General features: G+C 43.8%; 1 long non-coding RNA gene across 1 annotated transcript in view; it reads right to left on the minus strand.

Moving 5' to 3' along the window:
• Window positions 1-2,060: 2,060 nt before the first annotated feature.
• The window catches only part of LOC307224235, a 44,508-nt gene continuing 27,584 nt past the window's right edge, over window positions 2,061-18,984 (minus strand). The window contains exons 2-3 of the long non-coding RNA XR_013842457.1: window positions 7,534-7,616; window positions 2,061-2,866 (exon numbers count right to left, since the gene is read on the minus strand). This is a non-coding gene — a long non-coding RNA (uncharacterized lncRNA). The remainder of the gene's footprint in view (window positions 2,867-7,533; window positions 7,617-18,984) is intronic.

An 18,984-nucleotide genomic window follows, 5' to 3' on the forward strand; every position in this document is an offset into this window, starting at 1 on the left:
CTTCCTCTTGCCAGGACTTTTGAGTATTCTGAGCCCAGTGCGGGCAGCAAAAGAAAAAGACAAAGCAGGTCTGTACATTCTGTTCACAGAGCTGCTACTTCTGCAGCATGTTAGGGCTGGGCCATGGGCAGCAGTCTTAGGTGAAGGCTAGGCTGAAGGGCAAGTCCAAATAAGGAGGCTACAGCAAGCCAAAAGTAAGGACCAAAGGACAAAGCAGAAGACAGGATTAAGAAACAAGCCAGGCCCACACCAGAGCTCAGGGAGACCTTGTTGTTTTACTTAAGAGGAACAAGAATCCCTCTTATAGTCCTACCTGTCCAAGTGGATCCAGTGACCAGACCAGAGGGTATGATCAAGCCATGGTCTGAGGATGTTGGGCCTCTGCAGATGTTGTAGCCCACTACAGGGCTTGGCAGCAAACAGAAACAAAACTTCTAAGTACAAGCTCCCAACAGCTCTTGACAACACACCGAATCATACCACTTCCATTGTGTCAAAACTCACACACAGCAAAGGGATGGAAAAAACAGGTGTAGAGGAGTGTATGTCAAGTGAAACAAAACTGATTGGAATCGGGCCACTGTACTGCTGTATCCAAACTACTGTATTAGTTCAAATATAAGCCGCACCCGCAAATAAGCCACAACTTTAAAATTGAAGGGGGAGGGGAGGAAAAATGCAATACCCGGGCTGCTTCCTGGGGGGGAGCCACACCGCTTTGCCGGCAGCCTTCCCCTCTTTCCCCTTCTTTCTGGTGGGAAGGTTTGGGAGCGGCAGGTGGGCTGCGTGTCGTTGCCCTGCGTTCCCAGGCTGCTTCCTGGGAGTGGGGAGCTGCGCTGCTTGGCTGGCGGCATAAGGTAGTGAATATAAGCCGCACTTTAACTTTTCATGGTCGGAATTTGGGGGGGGGGATGTGGCTTATATTCAGGCCAATATGGTATGTTACTTTGGGATGTTAAGGAAGAAATCCTTTTCCATCATGAAACAATGATATCAACATTTTAGGAAATACTAAGTATTGCATCCACCCCCCCCACCCCCCAAAAAAGAACCCCCTCTGGCAGCTTGAGTTTCTTTTTCATAGCCAAGCCTGGGATGATGTATGCAGTCTGATCCATTGGAAAACACATGTGGATGAGCCAAGAGGGAAAGGAAGTGTGGTGACCACATGGAAGCCTTGATCCCGTGGGACACTGCATGTCTCTCGTGAGACATTAACCACAACACCCTCTTCGACTTGTGTGGGATCGGAGGGAGAGAAGGTCTCTTCAGATGTTTATCACAGAAGCAGAGCTGGGCCCTGTGGGGGCTTCTGGAGAATGTCAGGCTGCTGACGACAGTGTCAGGCCCCTGCCTACCAAGGCGAGTGGACCAAATCTTGTGGCCTCTGAAAACAAACAAAAAGACTGCAGCAGAAGAGAGCGTCCTGCACTGGCAGGAGAATAGACTTAGTCAATGAAAGCAGAGTGTGTCTAGATTAATCAGAATGATTTTTTTTAAAAAATCAGACACAAAATAATAGCTACCCTCCCACTGATGCAGTCTGCTATTAGGTGGTTCTCTGTCCTCAAGCTTTGAGGATTTGTCATATTTGATATCCTGATCCTCCATCTTGCTGTTATCCATTGCCCAACAAGAAGGAAGCAACCAGATGGGAATATGTTGTAATACTCACCCAGCCATATGTGTGTGGCATTTGGCCAGCCTGAAAAGTTCAATTTTTCAGTTGTGAGATCTACATAAATATAAGGGTCTATGTTTAAGATCAAGCTAGTAAACAGTGAGTCCTTCTCTATATAGGTGTGGACAAATTTGCCACAATGCAGGGAATTCAAACCAGTTTGCTAAAGCTGACAGTTTAGTTCAACTTCAAAGCACCTTTTAAAAACATGTGGGGGCAGTACCACTTGCTGGCACTCTAAATCAGAATTATTATTTTTTTTAATTTCTATTGTTATCACTACTATTGGTAAAAATCCAAAACTGATTTCTCCCCACGTGTGTGTGTGTGAGAGAGAGAGTTTCACCATCATGTTAAAGACATTTAAAAAGCAATAAAAGTTTGGTGTGTAAAAACAACAAAGACTTGGGGCAGCTTAAAGATTTAAACATTTATGGTAGCATAGACTGGGGGAGTGGAAGATCATTTTGCCAAATGCATGAAGGAGTCATTTAAGTGTGTGCATGTGTGTTTGTATCCTGGGTATCGAGGATAATATTTTTTAGTACAAAGTGAGTCCAAAAGGTCCCGAGAAATGCAAAGGTACAACAGTAGGTGTATCACAATACCATTCAGAGCACACATGAATACTGAATCCAAACAAACAAAAGCAAGATCCAGTCAGGCTGTCACCTATTACAGTACTAACAAGCAGCCAGGGGAGATTAACAGGGACACAGCAAGATCAAAAGCGTAAACCAACCCTTCCCCAACCTGGTGCCCTCCAGATGTTTTGAGCTACAACTCCTGTCTGTCACAGCCAGCATAGTCCCACTTTTGAACTTTTTTTGTTGGAGCATCCTGAGTTTTCACATCTACAGCAAATGCTCCTAGAATGGTTTCTGGGACATATCCTTGTAATGTCCAGCTTCAGTTGCATTCATTGTCTTCTGTAGATACTGACCAATTTGACCCATGCTAATGATAAATGGGCATTGCTTGCCGATGATGGAATGTATCACTTAGAAGATGTGCAGGTAAGTGAAGGCTTAAAAGAATAGCTGGGGCTGGTTGGTCCCATTATAGGGTTGCTTGGGCAGATGGGGTAACTGTATTAGCAGCAGGTTTTGTATCTCCATTAGGTGATCCATAGTAGTTGAGGTCAGGTGGCTCCTTGAAAGCAAGGGCAGGCTTACCACCCAAGGCCTGTGAAAGGGAAGAAGAATATTCCAGAATGATGGGTGGCATTAGGTGGAACCAGGCAGATAGCCATAGTATGACTAGTTATCTGAGGTTGTCATGAGGAAGACAGGTGACAATCTATGTCTTCAGATCAGTGGTACTGTTATGGGTACCTGCTTGGCTTCACAATGTGTCAGTCAGTCAGATTTATTTGATAAAAAATCTACTGGTCACCCCAAAAGTATAAGAGATGCAGCTTAGCAGAAGCACTACCCAGCACATGGAACCTTATTTTGCGTGATAATTTTTTATATGTCATCAAACCCCTAAGATCTCTTTATGATATCTTGAACCCCTCAAGGACTGCTGAATACAGTTTCCAGGATTTTATGGGTAGGTTTTACTACAATCTGCTCAAATTATAAAATAAAAATGTCCTGGTCATCAATGATTTTGAATAGCTTAGAATTAAGTTCACATTGTCAACTGGCCAAATACTATTTACAGACTTCTACACACACACACACACACACACACACACACACACACACACACACACAATTTCCATGCAACCTTTGTCCAGAGCTAGCTTGCCACCCACCCACAGATCTTGGATGTAGGAGGTCTGCTGAACAGATTGAGTCTGCACATTTTATTCCTCAGAGACCCATGTTCTTGATAGATAAAACACGTATTATATCTGGGGGAAAGAAGCTATGGTAAAAAGGTTATTCCTAGTTCAGTGAAATAGTTTCAATTTCCATGTGCAGGAGTCATGAAATATACTGTTACCAAAGGACATATGTCTATCTCATCCCAGTTCATCAAGCAGCAGGAAGTTCCAATGATGGCCTGCTTACACAGCTTACCCTGAAGCCCATCGCAAGACAGCTCCTAAATTTATAGCACACTTAATGTCTGCTTGTCTCACCCACCAGCTGAAGGCTAAAGAAAACTAAAGTATTTAAGTCCTTTTTGTTTAAGCCCCTGATCATTCATTCATTCATCAGGGTATGCAAAAGCATAACGGTAGACCCATTCACAATAATCAAGGCAGCCAAACTTGTAACGTTTTGTGTTGTTCTTGTCTGTTAATATTTACATTGACATGCATTAAGGGTTGCTATTGCTACTTTCCATGTATGAACACAGCCTAAGGGCCCATCTGGTCCAGCATCCTGTTCTGCCAGATGTGTGTGGGAGGTGAGGAGTTGGGTCAAATTTGCATACCTTGACTTCTTTCTTTCCCTAAGAATGTGAAGGTTTTAAATATGTGGAGTGGGCTGCTCTGTGTGTTGGTCTTTCTTAGGTTTGTGGACACCTTTTCTGTAAGGCTTGTTACTCATAGAAATTGTGTTGTATGTGATTTTTTGCTTTTGTCTGCTTCTATGATCGTTTTTATTTCGAATGTGTGTGTGTCTTGTCTTCTGTATTTAATATCAGTTTGATATTGATAGCCACCAGCCATTTCTTCCTTTCAACCAAGTGTGTGTGTTTGATGGTCCCAATGATGCAGTTTCTGCACATATTTGGGGCCAAAGTAAGAATGTTTACAAAAAAGATTATCTGAAAGGAGCTACGACCTGGGAGTCATAATTATTTGGCCTTCGTATGTACCTGGTGCTTCAACTGATGTATACAAAAACTTGTTGGGTGCCCTCCACAATGCCTACCACCTCACCCTCCTGAAAAGTGGTACCTCCTGTCCTAGAGCTCCTAGAAGCTTTTGATACCATTGATGAGTGTGTGTGTGTGTGTGTGTGTGTGTGTGTGTGTCCAGACTGCCTGTCTGAATTGGAAATGGAAACAGTGGAGCAGCTAGGGCATGACAAGGATAACCCTCTCCCCATTTGTTCTCACTATGCTATGCATTTCCTGAAAAGAGAGATACCCCTAAATGCTGGGCTCACCCAGCACATAATCCTCCAGAGAAGAGGTACTAGCTGAGATGGCACAGGATGGCAGTGATGCACTGTGGAAACTTATTTACACTATTTATAAGCCACCTTCAGCACATCTTCCCTCAAGTCAGCATGCAGTGACCATTTTAAAATGAGATAAAATCACACAATAAATTATTAACAAAAAAAACACCTACCAATTATTTCTTCATATTGTTTCGGCATCCAACTGGAATGGCCATTAAGAGCCGCACAGTGGAGGGCTGGATTGACCAGTGACGTCTCTGCATCCATCTGTCTATATGTTCATGTGCAACCAAACCTATAAGGGCTAATATCCACACTCACCTTTTCCCCTGTGCTTTCTAGGCACAGGTCTGTGCTTTAAAAAGTCGTGTCCAAGCACCCTTTATTTTTATTTTGCCCTGGCACTTTCCCCATGAAAACCTGCCTTTTACTGCTGAATCAGAACAAACAGCAGTTTGGGTTTTCTGCAGATTGTTGTTTGCTCTGATTCAGCAGTACATAGATGGTATTTGCGGGGAAAGCACCAGGGCAAAAGAAAAGTGGTTGGACATCAAGCTGTAAAGCATTGGCCTGTGCCTAGAAACACAGCGCAGAAGGAAGTCTGGATGAGCCCTAAATCTGCACCCGTTCCAGATTTGTATTCTGATCCACTACCCTTTGCTCTTTGTGAACAATAATCCAATCAGGTGTGTATTCATGTATTGCATCTAGTGCCCCAATTCTGGTACGTCTTATGTATGTTTTATGATTATGAATTTATTGAACGATGGCTCCTTGTTTGAATAATTTGAGACATACAAATTGCAACTTACCATAAATGTGCCTGTGATCCAGCAGGTGTGACATGTTACGATTTCCCTTAAAGCTTTTTGCTGACCTCAACTACTGCCACTTCTATAACCACAAAAACAATTTCATATTAACATGTTATTTGCCTTATTTGTGTGCGAGGCTTAAATATAGAAAATGGCTGGCTATTATTAAGCTTCACATGGCCAGTAAACAAAAAAACAAAACAAAAAAACTGACAAAAAGTCTCAACATATTGATTTTATTTATTGATATATATCTTGCCCTTCAATTAACAAAATACATTATTTTTTGTACTTCACAGTACAAATGTCTACATCAAAAGAAGTTAGTTTAAAGCTTTAACTTTAAAGCTCACCTGAGCTTGGTTAGAAATATTTTGAGGCTAGTACAAAAACCTGTCAGTTCTAGATCCGGTGGAAACTTTGTAGAAGATAACGGTCTCCATCTAAGCAATATTTACATGCTCTGCACCAGTTTCACAGACACCACAGACCTAAACTGTGGTTAACTGCCCTTGGACTTCGTTTGAGGAATTTTTATTTGGGTCAGCATGTCCAAGTTGTTTTCTAGCTGAGGAATTGTGGGTAACGCCTCAAAAAACAGTTTCCTCTTCTGAAATCTGCCCTAGTTAACAAATGTTTCTTTCTTTCCAGATAATGTAGGGAAAGTGTGTGTTACTATTTTGAGAGAGGATGAATGACATCTGTTACTCACACCCTCAGCCACAGCCACAGCTGTTGCTCTTTATTAGCTTCACTAATGGATTCTTTTATCTGTATAAGCTTCTAGTGATGTCACGCTTGTCTTCCACCCATCCTACTTGTTCTGCGCAACGTTGTCTGGATGCGCTGAATGAAGGTATGCAGATTCAGGAGCAGTTGTGCTTTCGTCCCTAGCTCCAGAGCCACAAATGTGTCACCATGGTCTTGTCCACTTTGCCTCTTTGGCCAGAGCACAGGGAAAGGAAGCGATTCTCATCTGTGAGCCAGAGAGAGAGCTTGATGGCAGGAAACCAGGTGGAGGAAGTCGCATTACTCTCCAGCAACAATCCTAGCTGCGGCTGCGGCTGCGGCTGAATCATTCATGGTGCAGTAAAGAAGTTATGGCATGCCCATTAACCTTTAGAACAGAAGGGAGGGAGGGAGGGAGGGAGGAAGGGAGGAAGGCGAACTTTGCCTTCCTTCTTCTCTGTTCCTAACCTGCCTCTTTGCAATGAATGGTTCAATGAGAAAGTTTGCAAGCATGTGGATCGTTCAGCAAAACATCCTGAAGCACACCTTAAATTAAAAGCTATCAAATTTCTCATGCATTATCCTTTGTGGACTAGAGACCATGCTTCTGATGAGGTTCACAAAAGATTTTGAAAACAGCCCTGCTGGATCAGGCCAATGGCCTATGTAGTCCAGCATTCTGTTCTCACAGTGGCCAACCAGATGCCTGTGAAAAGCCTGCAAGCTGGACCTGAACCAAAACAGCACTGTCTGCTCCTGCAGTTTCCAGCAACTGGTGTTCAGATGCATACTGCCTCCGACCACGAAGGCAGAGCATGACCACTGTGGCTTGAAGCCACTGATAGCCTTCTTCTCCAGGGGCGGCTTATGCCATAATACTTGTGTTAGTATTTAAGGTGTTACAGAACTCAGACTATTGTAGTGAAAGCAAGAGACATGGCTACCCTCTAGAAATCAATCATCCAGGAGGAACATGACCATTAGGGAACCATATTTGAACTGCAGCTCCCTAGTACGGACAAGCATGATGGGTTGCATCCATGTAGCTTATGAAATGGCCTTATAAACAGTGCATTTAGCATTTCTGATCTGACTTAAAATATGAATGCACAAAGCAGGTAGAATACTAGCCGTGATCACTTTGTTCTGCCCCTACTGTTAGAGACAGCAGGACTCTTCTAATGTGCTTTTCAATAGGAAAAATTATATATTTATTTACTGACAACCACATGTTTATGAAGACCTATGGTTTGTCATGATGCTTCCTACTAGGAGACTGGAGCTCTTCTTTATGGTGCAGCACTACAAATGCAGAAAGCAAATATGTTACCCTAACCCCTTAGGTGCATCTCTTCATAGGAAAACAGTTGAACAGCATTTATATTGATGCGTGGCATCATTACACATGATGCTCAAAGCAATATTTGCTTGATAATTCAGATGTAAAATCTGTACTAACCAGAATGTTCATTTGCCTTACAAATTCCTTATTCTTCCTCTCTTGTATTAACAACAACCAACCATTCAGATAAAAGGGGGGTGGAGAGAGAGACAGAGAGAGAGGGACTCAAAGCCTGTTTAAGCTTCATACCTGAAAAGGGTCTCCAGGTTCTCCACAATATGTCAGTTTCTCATCAAAACCAAGCAGAATCCAAATAAAACTGCAAGGGGGCATTTCCTTAATGGGCTGCAGCCAGGATTGTCTCGAACACTGAGCAGACCTCTTGGAGTGGTTTGGAAGGATAACTAGCTGACACACCTTTGTTCAGCAGCTGGCAGGGCAACTTCATGAACAGAGGCAGCAGTTTTACTTGTTTGGTTTGCTGGGTATTGTAGCTGGCAGCCAAATAGTTAATGATTGTAGCCCTTTGGAGGTCAGGCTGCTGCCAACAGCTGTTATTATTTTAACTTGTGGTGTTAACTTAAGTTGCTAGAGTGCTTAAGCTCCAGTGAAAGACACAGAAGCAAGAATAAAAGTTAAGACCATTACTAAAGAAAAAAAACACCTATGTGACAGCTGCATGGTGCAAGATGGTAGCTATTACATAAAAAGAGGGCACAGGATCGAATCATTTGAATTAAAGTTCTGACCCATGTGAATCATTCCCGAAAGTATACAAATATTTCCACTAAGGATCTTTTCGCTCTAACAGTGTGTTGTTTTTCTGCAGTCAACTAGATGCCCAATTAGACTCATATGTGAAGAAATGGCGCTATGTTATGCATCCATATCATGTGCTGGTAGGACAATAGGGAGGAAGAAGAGGATCCCAGCAAGAAGGTGTAGCCCGGACTGGGGCACACTGAGGCAAGCAGGGCATGGGTAAGGAGAGGTTGGTGTAGGAAGTACTCACAGAATGACGGAGCATAAGGAGGGGATGGGGGTCAGTGCACAGGAGCCACAAGTGCAGGACTCATCACCAGAGCCAGAGGGGCCCCTGTTTCCACAAACACAATGGGCTCTGAGGCGTGGGAAGCAGCAGGTGTGGTGCTCTAGGAGGCTGGAGCAGGTGAGGGCCCACAGCTGCCCAGCTCACTAGCTCTGGGAAGAGGGGTATGAATCTTCAGCTGGAGTAGGCTTGGACAGGTGAGGGTCACATGCCTCATCAAGCCCAGATGCTGCAATCAGCATGCAAGGTATAAAAGTGCAGCAGACCTGAGGTGCTGTGCTTGCTCAGCTGCCGACGTCGTTGGACCTCAGTTTGGATGCTTCAGGATCTCTGCAGGACTTTGGACGCATGGATTGACCCTGGGCTGGGGACTTGACATACTAACTTGCCACCAGGTAAGACATGGGTTCAGGACAGTCCACTTCCCACAATGCTACATCCATACTTCCATCTCTTTTTCAAATCATGTGCAAAGGTGGCATATCTCTGTGTGCCTATATGTGCACTTCCTCTTGTCTCAAACTTTCAAGGCTCATGGTATAGCTCTCTGGGAACAAGCTAAAGAAATCAAAAACTAGAAAACAGGGAGAGGACCAAGAGGCTGTTTGGATGTTGCAGTCAGAAGAGGCAACAAACTTGGATAAAAGATAGGAAACCAATAGACTGCAATGGAGACTGGTGGCCAATGACAGCATAGAGAAGAGAAGGACATTGTTCTCTTCACCTTGCAAGCTACTCTTGTGTGTCCGTAGGCAGAAAGCCAGGGTGAAAATAATAAGTCAAGACACATTTCTCCTTGGAGCTTTAGACAAGAATCTTATTCAGCCCTACTAGGTAGTACTTGGCATTGCAATGCATGTGCCATGCCACTGAGCTACAGGCCTTCCTGAGAGGTGTAGAGCACAAGGGGTGGGCTTCAATGTAGCCCTAGTGATTGTTTGGTCAGCACAAACATTTCCACTTGCCTGACATAATGATCCTCCTGCTCCTCCCCCCCCCCATGTGCTGTTCTGGGGGTTCTCCTGACCCACTGCACTACTAGTGAGAGTCCTTGTGTGGGTATTCACTAACAGAGCAAGTTAACTGAATCTGGCCCTAGGAGTTTACACAAGGTTCACAGATGGAACATTACCCTAGAAACTCAAGAGCGATCTTGCTGCTGAGACCTTTTCCTTCTTATCTGGGTGGATGCCCAAATACTGGACGCAGTCCCAGAGTCCTGGCGCTACTTCTGTAGGTCTCTCTTACACTAAAACTCCAGACAACATTCTTAGTCTGTGTTGCCAGCCTCAGACAGTTGAACAGTTCAGTGGGGGAAAGGGAAAGAGGTCAGTTAACGTTGCTGCCGTTAACATCTCTACTCATGCTTCTGTACAGAACTATTGGTGATGCAAGTGAACCACGGAGGTAACACTGTTTTGGTAAATTGCAGAGGAAGAACCATAGCAAAAAAATTGTACCTTGAGTTACAAACGCTTCAGGTTACAAACTCCGCTAACCTGGAAGAGTTACCTCAAGTTGAGAACTTTGCCCCAGGATGAGAACAGAAATTGTGTGCCGGTGGCGCAACAGCAGCAAGAGGCCCCATTAGCGAAAGCACGCCTCTAGTTAAGAACAGTTTCAGGTTAAGAATGGACCTCCGGAACAAATTAAGTTTGTAACTAGAGGTACCACTGTATGCTTTATCAGTCCAGCCCATCTAGTCTAGCATCTTCTTATCACAGTGGCCAGTCAGATGACTATGGGAAACATGGAAGCAGAACATGAGCACAAAAACACTTTCCCCTCCCTTGGTTTCCAGCAACTGGTATTCTTCTCCTGGTGTATCCCCAGCACACACAACTGGAGGGTTGGGGGAACCCCCAGAACAAATTTGAGGGGGCATTCCGGGGAAGGAGAGAGAGAACAAATTCCACTGTGTGGATGCAAATGCTCCACTTGCGCAATGACTTTGTTGGATACAACCCATAGAATCTAATTTTGAACAACTCCCAAACTGTGTTGCAATTAATCAATTAGAAATTAATCAAGGTACATCAGGCTGATGTACTACTTTGAAGTCTGAATGCTACTAGGCCAAGTAAAGTTCAAAACATTTTTTATTATGCTGCAGAGTTCAATATTTTCCTCAGGAAATAATACAGGGTTCATTGGGGTGGGTGTAGGGGAAATCACTGAAAGCAATGGTACAAAGCACAGCCCAGTCCTATGCATGCTTACTCAGAAGTTGTTGTTGTTTAGTCGTTTAGCCGTGTCCGACTCTTCATGACCCCATGGACCAGAGCACGCCAGGGACTCCTGTCTTCCACTGCCTCCCATAGCTTGGTCAAACTCATGCTGGTAGCTTCGAGAACATTGTCGAACCATCTCGTCCTCTGTCGTCCCCTTCTCCTTGTGCCCTCAATCATTCCCAACATCTCAAGAGTCTCCTCCAACACCATAATTCAAAAGCATAAATTCTTCGGCAATCAGCCTTCTTTATGGTCCAGCTCTCACTTCCATACATCACTACTGGGAAAACCATAGCTTTAACTATACGGACCTTTGTTGGTACACCCCAATAAATTAAACAAGGCTTATTCTCCAGCAAGTGTGCCTATGTCATCACTAACTTTTGCTGGATTGGAGTCCTTTGTTTTGTCTTCTGCTACTGACAATTCTGCTGTAATCTTCAGTGCAGACTTTATAAACCAATCATATTGCTGCATCCATGTGGAAATGCTGCACAGCAGCAGAAATATTACCTGAATTTCCAGCCTTGGATGACTTATGCTGGAGGATAGATTGACGGACAGCTAGTCTTTGTTCTCCTGAAAGTCTCAGCAGCTTTTGATACCATTGACTAGGACATCATTCTGGACCTGGACTCAGCTGGCATCATTTTATGGTGCTTCCATTCCTTCCTGGATGGCCTCTCTCAGAAGGTGCTGGGGAACCTTTTATTCACCCCATGGCCACTGGCTTTCACAGGGTTTCCACAAGGGTCTATATTTTTAACATCTACATGAAACCACGGAGGGGGTTGTTGATGACACTCAGCTCCACCTCTTTTTTTCCATTTAGTCATCCCAGGAAAGTTGCAGAAATTCTAAACTGATGCTTGGAGGTAAATATGAGTTGGCTATGGTCAAGCAAACCATGCAAACCAGGCTTGGGAGATCGCTTGCTCTGCAACATGGTTTACAAATATTCTTAGATGGTGGCACTGAAAGTCCAAATACGCAGTTTGGGAGTTCTCCTGGACCTGGCACTATCTAGGTAGGCCCATTTGGCAGTGGTAGCCATTTTACCAGCTTTGGCTGGTATGCCAACTGCAGCCCTGTTTGGAGAGGCCAGGCCTAACCACAATAAGATAGGCTCTAGTCACATTCAAATTTGATTACGGTAATGTGATGTTTGTGGAGCTGCCTTTGAAGACTGATTCAGAATGCACACTCTTATCAGTATCATACTTAAGAGTATTGACCAGGGAGATGTGGTTTCAAAGCCCCACTCTACCAGAAAGCTCATTCATTGAGTGACCTAGGATTGTTTTAAGAATAAATAAAGGGGAGACTATGTATGCTGCTCCTTAGGGGAAACATGGAATAAACATGTAATAAATAATTACTCTTTATTTAAAATAGACTAGTGCACTGCATACAAATGCAATATGTGGCTAAATGATATAATTAACGTTACTTGCCCTTTACACATTCCCCCTTCCTGTATGCTACAGTGCTTTGGTGGATGATAACATTAAGTCAGTTTATTCACCTAATATGTGATGGGTTTGAGAATTGTTTTAAAGACAGGACAAATCCATAGGCAATGCATTTTATTCTCCCTATTTTAATGACCACAAGATATTGTCCTCATTACTGTAATGGTGTATGCAAGCTTGCATGTTGATGAGATGGGCTAATGAGGCCCACTTTTATTTCGCAATATGAGCGTAAATCAAACTACTTCTATTAAGAGTAGAGTACAAACTTATGAATGACTGGTAGGTTTCCATTTTCCCTCCTTCAAACAGACCTGCAAACAACAGTAAGGGCACATCACTGGACTAGGTGACCCTCTGGGTCCCTTCCAACTCTACAATTCTATGATCTCCTCTCTTGCCATTCAACACCTCCTCCTTCCATTCCAGGTGTGGGGAACTGGTGGCCCTTGAGAGCTTTTAGGCCTTCAACTCCTAACAACCGCAACCAATGGCCAGGGATGATGGGAATTGTAGTCTATCAGCATCTGGAGGGTCATATGCTCGCTAGCCTTTTTTCTTTTCTTACTATTCTTTCTAGGTCTGCATCACACCCACAGCCTCATATTGTTATTGCCTTCTTGGTGGGGTTTCAACTTCCTGCCTGCCTAGCTCTTTTGCTTTGCTTGGACTGGAGGAAAGCACACTGTGGTTAGTAGGCAGCTGTGGGATGTGCTTCCTAGCTGCTTCTGTTTGACCCCAAAGGTGTCTGAGGATTGTGGGGAGTGCATCTCGTGACTGCTTAGTTAACCACAGACTGCTTCCCTCGAGCCTTCAGAACTTGCAGTGCAAAATGTCTCTCTGGAATGAGGCAAAATGGGTGGCGGCAGCAAGCTGGTGAGAATCTTCCCCAACTGTTGACTAAGATGGGCTTATCTTGCCAGTAGCTATTCATGTAATACTATTATATTTTTTTAAAGAACAAAAACAGATTTTAAAGCAGCCACACTGAATACTGTTCGAGCAATGGATACAGTTCTATTCCTGAAGCTAAGCAGGTCTGTGCCTGGAAAGTGTCTGCCTGTGAGACTGCCTGGCAAACTCCATATATGTATTTTTATTGTATGGTATGCTTGTTTTACACTGCTTGGAGGGGCCTTGCGGTAAGGAAGCAGCCTACATTTTTTAAGATGGATTAAATAAAATGGTCTGACAAGGTAGCTTCATATGAAGAGCGTTCCGGCACAATCTGAACACACCCACGCCCCGTCCCTCTGGCAGGGCTTTGTGGAATGGTAAGCTTGCCATCACAACTGTGGTCCTGCTGCTCAGTGGCTGCAGCAGAGGGGAATGAGCAGGATGATTGGCATTGATGGGGACCACCTCTTCCCACAGGAACTAACTTAGATCCTGTTTTTGTCATCTGAGGCCCTTCTCTGTGTGCCCCCTCTGAAGGAGGTGCAGAGGGTGGTGAAAAGCAAATGGGCCTTCTCTGTGGTGGCTCCCCACTTGTGTAATGCTCTTCCTAGTGAGGGATACCTCAAGCCATCACTATCTGATTTTAGGCTCATGGTAAAAAACATCTTTATTCATCCAGCCCTTTGAAGCTTAATGCACATATTTTTAGTAGGGTGGGGTGAAATTGGATTCGCTCTTTTATGCATATCATTGTATCTTAAGTTGTTTTTGCTCTTGTTTTTTGTCTTTGTAAGTCACTTTGAATTCTTCTTCTTTTAATTGCCTGATAATTAATAATAATTAATAAGGTGCATGGGGCCATTCCGCGACGATTCAATTAGAGCTTGATTGCCTGTTTGTGTTCCTTCTGTATACTTAAGTTGATGAAGTAACACAAAATGAAGCCTCGCTAACACCCCATACAACAATATTGTTAACGATATTGGTAGAGAGAAAGTCTGGGAAAGGTTAGCGCCATTTTAGTGTGTTGCTGACACAGAGCACTTTAAACTTGATTCCAGGTGCTTGGGGCCAGTATGGAGAATGCCAAGTTCTGCAGTGTAAACAGACCTTGGGCATTGTGTTGCACAATAGTGTTGGGAAGCAGGGAATACTAATGGAATCCAGCTGGAAATTGAGCAGAATTTTAACTAGGCCAAAAAAATTGGAATTGCTTACAGCGGAATTTGGCCCAGTCTGCAGACTTCAACCCCCTAACTCCTGTGAGAAGTGCCACAAGTGGTTGAGATCTCAGCTTTCTATCTCATCCGCCCAAAATTGGCTCCTGCTGCAGCCAAGCAGATCCTAGCACTGTGAAAGGCCACTTCATAGCATTATATAAATAATCATGTCTGGGAAGCGTGCCACCTATTGAATCCCCTCTTGAAGCATTAAGGCTTTCCTTCAGTGCCTTTGATTCAAGTAGTGGCTCGGCCTGTCGTTGCTCAGCTTCTGAAATCTCACAAGACGGCAGCCTGAGGGAAAGCACGGCTGCAGGTGGTAATAAAGATCATGAGGTAATTAAGTCGCACACATTAAATTCCTAATTAAAAATCCAACAGCAGCAACAGTGATTTAGCTTTAGTAGCTTCTGCTACTCTTGCTCAGAGGTAGGGACGTTTAAAAGAATTACAAAAACACCTGTCAAACAGAATGGCTATACCTCCTGGATGTGGCCTGTGTATATTTCAGTCACGAACTGAACAAGGTGAAACACCAAGGAATGCTGCTTCAAGCAAACAAGTCGTTTTTATTGTCGAAACCATGACACACACAAAATTACACAAGTTAACGTAAGTAAGACAGCATGATTGCTCCTATCATAGCAATCTATCACATAATTTCAAACCATGCTAAAGAGTCCTGCCTTTCTGGATTTATGCTTTTTTTTCAGGTGAGCACCATTGTGGACCAGTGCTCTCCCCACTTACTTCTTGCCCTTACGTACTTCTGAGAAGCCCCAAGCAAACATTTCAAGTCGAAATGGAAGCTGGTCAGTGTGTGTGAGTCTACACTTCTTCTTTTAATCTATGATGCCACCTAGCTCCTAGCCACAATTGGTCAAGCTATGGAGTGGGTCAAATTCGTATTTCCTTTTCTTCAATCCATCTCCTGCGTAGCAAAGGTGGGCTTTAAGCCTTACAGCCTGGCCTCTACTGTTGCACACGTGTGTGTTTGCGTGAAGGCCCTTCTGAACTGCCCTTGCCACCCACCTGAATCTAAGAGAACTAGGGAGGTGGAGACGCATTTATTTGACCTGCACCAAACCCAGGGGCGACCCCCCTAAACCAGTTAGGGAGACAGCTTGCCATAGTTTTTATTACCTACGCGGGCAGCAAATGTGGTTGTTGTCAAGCTGGCATCTGTTCAGGGCTGACCAGAGTTGCCCGGTGACTTTCTGTAGCAACTTCATGGTGAGTTCCGACACCTATTTTTATAGAAAAAAGCACCACCCACCCACCCACATACACGGAGGGAGAGGGGGGGAGGGAGAGACGGATGGATGGATTTTGCCTTCCTGGAGCGGGTGGGGGAAGAGGCTTGTGGCCCTTCAGGTGTTGCTGGACTCCAACTCCCATCAGCCCCAGCCAGCATGGACAATGGTCAGATATGATGGGAGATAGAGTCCAGCTAATTCAGAGTGAGGAGACACAGGTTAGCCCTCCCTGCTGCAAGTCATTGTAAGTCATGCCTACCATACTAGTCAGCCACAATGGGGTATTTGCACAAATAATTTTAAGCTCCATATCCCTGCTCCCCATACTTTTATGCTGACTAGCATTCCAGTTTTTGGACACCGGGAAGTCTGAGTGTGTGCACCCAACCATTCAGAAAACTAGAATGATGTTTGAGAAGCGTGACACAGTCACTTTAAAAAAAAATAATGTCTAATTTGATTCTAATCTGAATCTATTTTAGGAAACTAACTTGATCAGCCTACTGCAAAGGTTATGTTATATTGAGGGTTGCACTTCCACAGGAGAAATTTCATGGAGATTGCATATCAGGGTAGGTGGGGGCAAAGGCAATGGTGGATAGGGTAGAAGCCAAAAGGGGGTTTGGTCTGGGTTGGCAATGGACCACCCATTTTCTTTCTGCATTCGCAAACACCTTACTTCTCTCTCACTTCCCCTTGCCCCACTGCATGGCAACAATGCTTAGAAAAAAAATCTTCAGTTCACACAAAGAGAACCGTTTTTTCTAAGCCTAATTGCCATGCAGAGGGGGTTGGGGAGACAATTATTATTTCTAAAAGGACAAAGGCAGCCAACTTAACTTTGGAGTGCGTACTTTAGTAGTTCGTGTAATTAAGGTGCCAAGGGACTCTTTCCCTCATATCTTGAGTTCTCTTTGCTCCTGTCTCATCACTTAAGAATCTCCATTTTGACCTTGGTCTTTTACACTTGCCGGTCCCATTACATTTGAGTAGCACACGCTAGCCTAATTAGCCCAGCTTCGTTTTCATCTCTTCCCTTTCTCCATAAATGATTAAGAAATCATTATCATTTCAGCCCACTTCATCACTCTTTGTACATCATCTTCCTACCTGTAAGCAGTCACCTTACCACCTTATTCGACCCAAAATAAACCATGGTGTCCTTTGATTTTGAAGGTTACACAGCCAGATCTTCTGGCTAGCCGAAACTTAATGTTTCTCATGGTTTCTGAGAGCAGAATTAAATGTTACCAGAGAGACACAGGGTCCCTCCACTCTATGTGAACCTCCATAATGCTAATAAGAAGAGGGGGCAGAGAGGCATTTGCTGGCAAGAATCTGCAGGCAGGAGAGGGTGAAGTATTCCCCCTCCCTGAATCTTTCCTGGAAATCTTTCCCACCAGCTGTTTAAATTATTCCTCCAAACTAGGATCTGAAGGCACAACAGCTACTGTTCAGGATGGCAAATGCAGAGAAAAATCACTGGGCGTAGAAGAAGATAACCAACCCCTCTCTGACTCAATTCTTCACTGTTAATGCCCTCACCAATATCTACATTCATGTTATCCCAGCAAACCAGTGTTTTCGAATATACCATATGTATGCAAAGATGTGGCTCTTATGTAACTATCTAGTCAATCTGTTTTTGTTAACTGTCTTTATTTAGAATAGTATAAAGTCTGCCATTTTAATTAGCTATTCTGAGGCTTACGTACAAAAGGGGTTGTTCACACATATAATAATGTAATCACACTTCACCTTTATTTATTTTATTTACTCACAGCATTTGTATATACAATCAGTTTTTAAAAAGACAGTCCCTGCCCAAAGGCTTATAATATGGGGGTGGGGGAAGGCCCACAAAGGAAAAGGACAGGGAAGGAAGAGGGAAAAATCAAACTCAGGCACAAATTCTTACAGTGACCAGGCGGCAGAGTTCAGGGGCAGGGGGTGCTGATGGAGCTGGTCTTTTGGCAAAGCTGATGGAATAAGCCCTGCTTCCCATCTCTCCCACTGAGGCAGTCTGGTGGAATGGCTGCCCCAGGTGACAGCTGAGGGAGAGGAGGCCTGATGGAAGCAGCATATTTTTTAAACAGTTCACAGGATGTATCTTTCTTAAGGTGGGAGGAAAGTCATCAGATGAGACTTACATCCATTGATGTAGAATATCCAGATTGCTAAATCTCTACTCAAACTGCTGTACATGCCATTAATTTCAGTGGAACTTACTCACTGCCTGTTAACTTGTTATTGTTTTTTCTGATTGATTGAATAACTATTGCTTAGCAAGGAAGATATTATTCTGGGTGGAATTACCCTTTTCCTATAATATGACAGGCAATGCCCTTTGAAACCCATCTTAAATGCATGGCCGTTTCAGTGGTGGCCAAACATTTTGTGTTGACTATGTGCTTTGTGAAGAAGTATTTCCTCTTGCCTTCCCTGAATCTCCCACCATTCTGCTTCACTAGATGTCCTAGGTTCTAGTATTATGATGAGAGAGGAAGTGAGCATGTGCTGGGGGAAATGTAAAACATGAAAAATGGTAGGGCAGGGGAAATGAAGGTTCTTTCATTCTAACATTAATTTGTAGCTTACTCCCCCTCCCTTCTTTAATTAGCACCCAGTTTCTGATTTTCAGATATCCTCTCTCTCCTTGTAGATTTAATTAGAACATTTGCCTACTACTTGGATATCATTGCCAGATTTGCACTAGGAGGGAATACTGGTAACTAAGCAGAAGGCAAATGCCGCTTACTAAAAATAGATGCTGAGTGGAAGGTGGAAAATGATTCCTTGTGTTTAAGTTGAAGGGAAATTAATTGAGCATTTGAGGGCAAAGGCAGAATATGACTCTTGGTCAACCACATCCTTCCCAGAGTTACCACAAGCAGCTGGAGTGCATGGGATATGAAGAATATTTAGCATTAAAATGCAGAAGGGAGAGCGGTTGGAAGGTGCAGGACTTACAGCTGTATCTAGAAAACTGCTATCTCCTTTGTTTTAACTCATGACAATGGGAAGGTTCAGTTACATAAGAAGCTGAGACAGACATAAGATACTGAGACAGCTCAGTATTGTCTACAAGGACTGGCTCTGCAGGGTTTCAGGCACAGACTGACCTAGAGATGCTGGGGATTGAACCTGGCCAGAGTGGTGCATGCTCTAGTTATCTCCCGCTTGGACTACTGCAATGTGCTTTAC

Source organism: Podarcis cretensis (assembly GCF_951804945.1).
Source record: "Podarcis cretensis genome assembly, chromosome: 1".
In the NCBI taxonomy this organism is placed as follows: Eukaryota; Metazoa; Chordata; class Lepidosauria; order Squamata; family Lacertidae; genus Podarcis; species Podarcis cretensis.